Source organism: Lissotriton vulgaris, chromosome 2_1, assembly GCF_964263255.1.
Source record: "Lissotriton vulgaris chromosome 2_1, aLisVul1.2, whole genome shotgun sequence".
Lineage (NCBI taxonomy): Eukaryota > Metazoa > Chordata > Amphibia > Caudata > Salamandridae > Lissotriton > Lissotriton vulgaris.
Genome location: NC_141687.1, coordinates 981,061,217 through 981,071,251, shown reverse-complemented (window position 1 = coordinate 981,071,251; position 10,035 = coordinate 981,061,217).

Below are 10,035 nucleotides of genomic sequence, written 5' to 3'. Positions count from 1 at the left end.
ATGTCGGAGGGCCTGTTAAGAAAACTTTATTATGATACAAGAGGGGTTGGCAGCTTTGGAAGCGGCGCCGCTCTATATAGAAGGGCTGTGGCTGAAAAGGAGTCGGTAAGCAGAGAAGCTGTGAAGACATGGTTATCAGGAGAGGAGGCGTATTCACTACATAAACCAGCCAGAAGACGCTTTAAGAGGCGTCCTACAATCGTTAATGCGTGTATAGATTATCATTGGCAAGCGGACATATTCAGCCTTCAAGATACTGCAAAACATAACGACGGCGCCTGTTATATATTAACAGTCATAGATGTGTTGTCCAAATACGCGTACGCAGAGGCGCTGCGTGATAAAAGTGGAGCTAGCGTTACGGCCGCTTTTAAAGCCATCTTCGATAAGGGGCATATTCCTCAAAAACTACAAACAGACGCAGGAAAAGAATTCTTAAACAAGTCATTTCAGAAATTATTAAAGCAGCATAATGTTCAACATTTTGTAACACACACCAAGGTAAAAGCAGCGGTTGTGGAAAGGTTTAACAGAACTTTAAAATCTAAGATGTGGCGGTATTTTACGGCCAACAATACGTACAGATACGTGGATGTTCTACAGGCTTTTTTAGCTGTATATAATGGCAGTTATCATAGGACCATCAAAATGGCACCTGAAGAGGTAACCCCTAGTAATTCGTTAACTGTTTGGAGAAACTTGTATGGTCCTAACTTCGGGACAAAGGTGAAGGAGTCTGTATTTAAAAATGGTGATCACGTAAGGATTTCAAAACTGAAAGGAGTCTTCACAAAGGGTTACCAACAGACCTTTAGTGATGAAATATTTATAGTGGAAAGTGTGGAGCTTAAGGAAGGGCTGTATATTTACAGGTTAAAGGACTACGATGGGGAAACGGTGTCGGGATCCTTTTACATGGAAGAGTTACAAAAGGTGCCCTATGATCCAAACCGTGTGTATAGGGTTGAAAAGGTTCTGAAAAGGAAAGGTACAGGTGCTAAGAGCCAGGCATATGTCAAATGGCGCGGCTGGCCTGAGAAATTTAACAGTTGGGTGTTGGCCAGCTCCTTGAAGGGTGTGTGAGCTAAAAGCTGCTGCTACGATGGAGACTACACCCTTTTATATAACCTTACCATCCAACGCTTCTAAGGACATGTTCCCCAACAATCAGATTTCTAATTACACCGTCAAATTGGCAAAGGCTGTGGATCTGAAGGGGGACTGGGAGGTTGCCCTAACAGAAATACATACCCTAGAACATGGAATACATTTACCGCGGCCGAAACCAAGTTTCACATCAAGAGGGAACAGGACCCCACTGGCATACACACATCCTTCCCACCCGGCTACTACCCACACGTTTCAAGCATTATCGAAGCCATCAACAAATCCATAGCCGGTATAGAGCCACATCCGAATATTCATCTGGTGTTAGATAATGTGAGAAGGAAGGTGTTTCTTAAATCCATAAATCAAAACACCCTGTTTAACTGCTCAGGCAAATTAAGAAGGATTTTAGGGACAGTACAACATGTGAAAAGCCCCGTGGAACAAGATCACACGTGCCCCGACTTTAATGGGGGGTTCTACACGCTCTACGTGTACAGCGATATTGTAGAGGCTCAGAGGATAGGTGATAGTTACTCACCGTTGTTAAGGTGGGTGCACGTACAGGGTGATAATATTAGCATGGTCAACATACAATTTAACAAACCTGACTACGTCGCAGTTTCTAAAAACCATTTTGACACTATTTCAATTATGATCTACGATGATCAGTCTGAGCCGGTGGCCTTTAAATACGGGAAAGTTATTGTCAAGCTTCATTTAAGGCCTAGACACCACAGAGGGTATTAGGCAGCCATCATGGTGGTTATGAAAACCTATGGAGATCCGTCTATGTACATAGACTATTACAGAAGTCAAGCCGGTTCACCTGTTATGTACGGGGCTGGATTAGGAGGATTCTTTAGGAGTCTGTTTAGAAGAGCTATGCCTTTCCGGAGAAGAGGCTATGAAATTGCAAAGCCGCATGTTAAGGCGGCTGCCACGAACATTGCCCAGGAGGTGGTGGGGTCTGTTACATCGGCGGTTGCAGAGCGCATGAACAAGCAGCCTCAAGAAGGAGCTGGTTTGATGTATAAGCCACGTGCGAGTGTCAAAAGGAAACAGTGTGTTTCCAGACGTCGGGGCCCCCCAGCCCCCTTTAAAAAAAGGAGGACCGTTGCAAAACGCCCTCAGAAAAGAAGAGCTCCAAGACGGAAGAGAGCTGCAAAGAAGCAACCCGGCTCTAAAGTAAATATTTTTTAAAGCCTTGTAAACACAACCATGGCCTTCGTACATTGTGGATCTGGAGAGTGCGCCAAATCAGAGTTGGACTTGTTTAGTCTAAAACCCACACAGACAAGCATCGAAAACAGCTTCTTCATGGAGGTGTCGCCTTTAGCAGCATTGACACCGCTGGCACCTATAGAGTTTTATGTGTCAGGGGCCACGGATATGTATTTGGATCTCAACAACACTCTGCTGCATCTTATGTGTAAAATCGTGAAAGCGGATGGGACCGACATTGATGACGGTTCTAAAGTGGCACCAATCGCTTACCCTCTAGTGACCATGCTTAATCAAGTGGACATCACCCTGGGCGACCGACTCATCACCCAGAACGATAACATGTACGCCTACAGAGCCTACATAGAGAGTATTCTAAATTACAGTAGCGATGCCCTTGACACACAACTTTCAGCCGGTCTCTTTCACAGGGATACACACAGCCAGTTTGAAAGCACAGCTCTGGATGGTGATAATAAGGGCTTTATAAAAAGAGCGGGGCATGCTACAGCCAGCCGTACCTTTGACCTCCTGGGGCGTATACATTCGGACCTCTTCTTCCAAGATAAACTGCTCATCAACGGAATTGATCTTAAGATCAAGCTCAATCGTAACAAGGACTCATTCTGCCTCATCAACGGGGATGCGGAACAGTACAAGCTGAACATACTGTCTGCGAGCCTATTTGTAAAGAGAGTGAAAGTGTCCCCGTGCGTCAGGCTAGCGCACGCCGAAGCTTTGCAAATATCCAACGGCAAGTACGCTGTGGAAAGAGTAGCTCTGAAGGTATTCAGCATCCCTGCAGGTACCCGCTTAACACAACAGCAGAATCTATTTCTGGGACAACTACCAAAGCTCATCATCATAGGGTTTGTGGACAATACAGCTTTTAGTGGCACCTATGCCTCAAACCCCTTCAATTTTAAACACTACAACATCAACTACGCAGCGCTGGTCCACAAAGGCAATGTGATTCCTGCAAAACCCTACACACCCAGTTTTGCAGCCGGTCATTACATCAGGGAATATCAAGGACTGGTTTCGATAACAGGAAAGCATCAAAGGGACTGCGGTGTAGCGGTGTCAAGAGAAGGCTATGGCCTTGGATACACGCTGTTCGCATTCGACCTGACACCGGACATGGAAGATGGCGATCACTACAACCTGGTCAAAAATGGGATTCTAAAAGCTGAAATACGATTCGCAGCACCACTGGCAGCTAATGTGAACATGGTCGTATTCTCTGTATTCGACAGCATCATTCAGATCAACCACGCAAGGCAGATTTTGTTTGACTATCTTTAAAAACACTTGTGAAATGGATACTGTGCAGATACGTGACTTCTTAAGCAGACATAAATACGCTAGGAAATACTTTTTGGGTGTTTTCCCTAGCGACGGGTTACCGACCGAAATAGGGGCAGAAAGACCATGCACCCTGGTCTTTAACACAGACCCGCATGACCAGGCTGGGACACATTGGGCAGCCATGTTTATAGATGTTGACAAGGTTACAGTGTTTGACAGCACCGCAGAGTTCCCTGAGCACAGACTCTATACACCGCCTATATTCAAGTTTGTGAAAAAAGCTGCAGCTGTGGTGGAGTATAACAAGCTAAGGGTGCAGGATTCCATGGCCATCACATGCGGGGAACACTGTATTTATTTTATCAGTAAAATGTCCCAGGGTGTCTCGTTTGAGAAATTTCTTAAAGCTATATTCGAGGGATCTTGTTAACAATGATATTATAGTTGCGCAATATGTAAAAGAAAACACCAGGGTGTCGGTCAGACCTGTGAAAACAGAATATGTACCTTGTCAAAACTGTAAGGGTTTATAACTGTTGTATGTTTAATGTTGAACGTATAAAATAAAAGACATATTTTTTTAAAACATGCATTCAGACTCGTTATTTCAATATACATGCACCATAAAATGTTTTTTGAAAAGACGACCGAGACGGTTTGTAAAGTTATAACAGGGTGGTTATTACAAATATTTTAGTTGACAAAACTTTATTGAAGAAACCTAGGAATAAAAACCACACACAATTATTCAAAAATCCATGCGAAGGGTGATTTAGGCACTCTCTTTTTTCGATCCGGCAACGTCGGAGCAGGAGTAGACCATTTAGGGGATAGCCTTGGGACTTCAGAACCTGTAGGCGATGGCAGTAGGGGACTCTTCAAATTGTCTAGCAGTCTGCGGTGTTCATTATTACCAACAAGCGTGGAGGGTATATTGAGTTCAGCAGCGGCCTGCAGAAACTGCTCCCAGCCTCTCGGTGCATTTTGAGGCGTTAGGATTTTGGGGTGTGTGAGACCTTTGACTAGATTGTACATATGCGACCCTGCAACAGGTTGGCCCTTGTAGAGGAACTCGCCTCGCTCATTCCAAGAGGTTAGGTCTTTAGAAGTGGCTAGTTTACTCATGATCATCTGCGCAGCCCCTCTGTGCCTTGGACCTATATTTTTTAGGAGGTCTCCAACAAAGGTATCTGAGGCTGTCGCACCATCGGGAGGCGGTTGTAGAGGCTGAGGGTCGGGGCCTGAGCAGCTGGTTGTTCAGAGTCTGGGGTATATAGAGTCAACTTGTTCTTCTCTGTATTCCACTGGGTGTAGTAATTTAAGAATTTTTTGAGAGTGCTGGTGTATAGGTTAGCCTTGTCGTAGGGGTTTAGATCAGTCCTGCTCAAAATGTCTTTAATTTCAGTATCCAGGCGTAGAGTCTCATTTCTCCGGATATCCCAGGCGTTGTCCGATGAAGACCCCATTTGCTCCATTTGCTGCCTAGAAACCAGATACATTTTTGTGGCATGGTCCATCACTGACCCGAGAGAAGGCTTGTAATTACAGGTATAGCTATCCCCAGCAAGTTGCCTATAAAACCTCCAGACTGTTTCACCAGTTTCTTCTTGGTGATGAGTATGGCCCTTTTATTACTGAGCTTCTTGATAAGCCTCTTCTTCTTCCTCAGAACCTGTAACTGACGCTTTGATATTGGGACGTTGCCTTTTAGGGTGTTTAGGGCTATTTCTGAAATGGCAGCCACTAAATCGTCAGAAGCTGTTGCCAGGATGGCTTTTCGATGTTGGGGACTGGCTTTAACAAGCATTTTCAGGAGGGCTAAATTGCGGCGTAGGTGTGCAGACACGGTCACCACTGAGCGTTATAAGGTTGGTGCTGTAAATGGTTCTAAAAGACATCAGTGCTGCTTTTTATAGGTCCTGGTCTTGGGCTTTGGGGTGTAAACTACAGGAAGCTCTGGGGGAAAAATATAAGCCCTTAGTCTATAGTCTTCTAGAGTTTCATTTTTTAAGTCTACCAACAGGTACCCGTGGAGTTTTGCTGTAGCGTCGTTAAAGGCCTCCATGAAGAAGTGTGTGTTTCCGGGGTACATCTGTTTAGCGATGACGGCTATTTGCTGCTTGTCACAAGGGTTTTTAAATAAAACAAGGTATGAAGCGTTGAGAGCTATAGACCTACTGTTCTTGCCTTTGTAAAACAAGTTCTGCACAATGTAGCAGATGCTTATATTGCGATGATGTGAATATTGAGTAAAAGCTCTCTCTAACTCGGGATGATCACCACCTTCACGCATCAGATCATCAACAATTATCATATTTACAAGGGTTGGGGGTAGTAGCTCATCGTTGAGGTTATCCGGTATACCCTCTATAAATTTGATATGTGGGAACCGGCGGCCCAAATCTGTATAAAGAGGCTGCCAGCATGAATAAAGCCACACAATGTTGTTAGGGGTTTGTGATAAAGCAGAGCCGGCATTTTCTAGAAGCTTTTTTATAAAGTAGCTTTTCCCGCAGTTTGAGGGTCCTGCTAGCACGCAGGAGAACGGATGCTGTAACCTAGTGTCCATGCTGCTGCGGTGGGTGTCTCTCTAATGGGTCTAATAACCATAAGGCAGTGTTTTATAGTCTGTGGTCAGGACCCTTTTATCAAAAACAACTCGCAATGTTTTATGTAGAGTCTGTGTTGTGATTTCCCACTTCTTTTTGGATCTGACTATGCAGGGCTGGTTCACGACTATGGTTTTAGCATTCTCAGAATCGTCTGCTGTAGCGTACTCATGCACCAGATTCTTCAAACTATCAAAATTGATTTTTAGGGTGGTCCAGAGGAGGGTCTTCATCCCCCGGCTTGCTCAGAAAAATCACAGAATCTGTATCGTGATACAAGCAGCGATCCTGGAGCTTATCCATAACCCCGTAAAGCTCTAGACGAGCGTGGGCTGTTGTGAAGCAGGCTATGAAAATGTTTATGTTGTTACTCGATGTGGGGTAGTCTTGGGCGTATTTCCAACACAAAGCTGCGGTATCGTCATCGATAAAGTCGCACCGGGACACCTCGTAACATGGGGCAAACAGATACTTGAACAGTTCATCAGGATCTGATATTAAGGTAGTATTTGAAAGGTTTGTGCGCTGTGCAAATTTTCTCCATAAGGAGTTGAGACAGAGGTTGGCTAACTGTCGGCGTGCAGGATTGACCTTTATCAGATGGGGGCGTAAATGGATACCCTCGTGAGCGTAGTAGTCGTCGATGTATTTCTGTTTTGCATCCTGACTAGTACACCATTCAGGATACCCTGAGGCCTGTCTCTGAGAAACAAATTAATGTAGGGAGCAAAGAGCTGTGTTGTAGTGCTCTTAAAATGCCACACTTCGTGCACTCTACCTAGCCTTTACCCTTTCTCTAAGGCAGCTTGTACCTCGATGCTACACCAGGTCCCTGTGAGCATCCTTTGTTCATTGGTGTGTCTGCAGCCGTTAACTTCTTTAAGCATCGCACATGTTCGACAGAGGGGGAACATCAGCTTGCCATCGACTCTGCATGGTAACACCTGGAAGTAAAGCTGCTTAGGAGGATAGATTTCACATTTGATAAGCCCAAAGTATTCGGATAGGGGCTTAAAATCTCTATAGATGATGGTGGGATGACCCTGAGGGTACAACTTCATCTTGTTCACATAAGGGTACAGACTGGTGAAATCATCATAGTAGTGTATTTTCTCACCCTCACCAGCGGCCTTGTACAGTTGTATGGAATTTGTACGCCCCCCAAATAAGGCATTGCGGGGCTCCAGAGGTGTGGGTAAATCACGATTCTTAAGAAAAGAGCAGAGGTCTGTGTCGGTTTTTAACATGTCTAACCACTCGTGCTCCCAAAGAACTCTCGTAGCAAAGCCCTGGTTTTCAACATACTGGGCCTTTGTCAGAGTACGTCTGTATAAGTGTTCAAATGTGGCACCCAACATTTTGTTATACTCGTGGGGTTTGTAACACTTGGGGCAGCCGTGGTAAAAACAACTGTTGAATTCAAAGGCCGTCGGCACACCCTTAATTACAGAGAACCCGTACAGGTAATAGGGCCCCAGGCGGTATTCACCACCCTGTAAGGCATGTTGAATTTGTATGTCTTCCTTCTCAGAGACGTGCATGAGCCATTGGATAGAGGGGGTTGAATAACGTTTCTGTTTACCGTTATAGAGGTCTGGCGGTACTAGAGCTATAGTTTCTGGCCTCAAAAACATGTGTTTGTAGATGGACATACACATGGATGCCAGAGTGACGTTTTGAAATGGGTCTATGTATTCGACCGCATGCCGCGTTTCAGGGGTTTTGGATGTCAAGGCCTTGACTTTCTTAGTCAGTGTCTCAGGCTTCAAGACCGTTACTTCTTTAGTCATAGACACCACAGCATCTCTGAAGATATTACAAGCTTGCCGCAGGATCATTACATCAGCCTGACAATAAGCTTTCAACTCTGTTTGAAAGCGAAACTCCTTTTCATGGTTTTCAGAGTACCATTGTAGAAAGCTCACTTTCTCATCAGGCATCATGTATTCCACCCCGTAGCTGTCGGTAGGAGGCATGGGTCCCACATAATTCTGGTTAGCCCAGGTGTTAAAAAAGTGTGGAAAATAACCTTTACACCCTGGGAACCCAAAGGCCTTTGGCAGCTTGCTCAATTTCATGGGTAGGAAATTCATATTTTAAAAGGGTATACCGTCATCACCATCAGTTTAGACCCCTGGGTTATGAGTTCCACCTGTATCTTTTCACTAATCATGTTTCGCAGGATAAATAAGGAGTCATAGGCTTTTGAGTTGTGGGCGAGCATGGTATACCCCTGGAATTTGGTTTGAATGAAAGTTTTTAGGAAATCACCAACGCACGTTCGTCCCTCAAACTCCCAGCTGTCGTCGGAAGTTAGATGGTGGGCGTAAATATAGTTAGGCTGGTGTACCCCCGTCTCTTGTGTGCACTCTATATCAAACACTATATAGTCCTCGGTCTTGGTTTGAGGTAGACCTTTAACCATATAACACTGGTGGCTGGTGCCGGACTCGTAAGACACATGACAACGGGGACATATCATACCTTTGCACTTGTGATCCGTTGCCACATACCGCCCACACTCACTGCAGTCCTTTTTTTGGACGCATGTGAAAGATTTCTCGTGTATGCTCAAGCAGTTTTGCGAGCGACAAAACATCCTACATGTGCCGCACCTCACCTTCAGGGTAGCGTCTTCTATACAGCCATCCCTCTGACACATCTTACAATGCATTTCACATTGGTGGTATGTTTTATTGTGTATATATGGTCACAGTGAGCGCACACATACCTGGCCCCCAGAAAACCTTTAAGGTTCAAGATGCCGTAAAAATGATTTTCATCGTGGAGGACATATACGGTCTTGTTTTTCACAGGTCCCCCGGTTGTAAAGTACTTCCAGGAACCGTTGTGATGAAGAACTTTCACTGTCACAGCGAAATAGTTCTCAAAAAGACCTATATCGCCAAAGCCGACCATTCGGTCAGGAGGTATTTCAAGAACCTCATGGGCTTCAGCAGCTCTAGACATGATGACAGCGTCAGGGGTCTTGCGAGCCATCAGCAGCCCCACGATGCTGGCCGCCAGACATGTGTTGGCAGAGGGGCTGTTAAAGTTGAGCAGCCACCGCTGTTTCTTACCAATTATTTGACTGTAGAGTATGCTCTTTAAAGGTCTGGAAACACCCTCCTCACGCCCCGTACAATGAGGGCTATGACTCTAAAAGTGCCATAGGCGACTAGTTCAGCCTTATTCTGTAAAAGCCTTGAGAGGTTTTCTAAAAATTGAACAGCGTCAAAAACATCTCGGGTCTTCCGCCTGGTGAACAACGGAGTGTCAAAACCCTGCCCCTGGAAGCGGAGTTGGAAAAAGTCATTAGGCCCCACATTGTGTAACAACCTTTCTATGAGCTCCTGCACAGCCTGATGTATAGCCAGAACACCATGATCGGATGATGTTATTTGATGCAGGTTAATAAATCTAAACTCCTCATAGTGTTCTACGGCCCTAAACCTCTCTACATTGCGAGTGTAACTTTTAACACTCTCTAAAAACAAGGGCTCTGGCCCTCATCAGTAGGAGTGTGAGTTGCGGAGGTGTTCTCTGCTGTGTCATTTTGGGGGGTCATGGTGGGACCTGTCTCAGGAGTCCTTGTAAACCTGCGGGTAGCGCATATTCTAGCCTTCTTCAGCTTATTTATTAAGCGCCTGCGTTGCTTTGTACTATTAAGCCACTTTTTTTTTCTTTTACGCGCCCAGGCTTTTCTAGACACCATGCCCCAGCCTATCTGAACAGGTAGGTCAGTGTCGTTGTACGACTTGTTCATGGAGGCATCCGGCACAGTTCC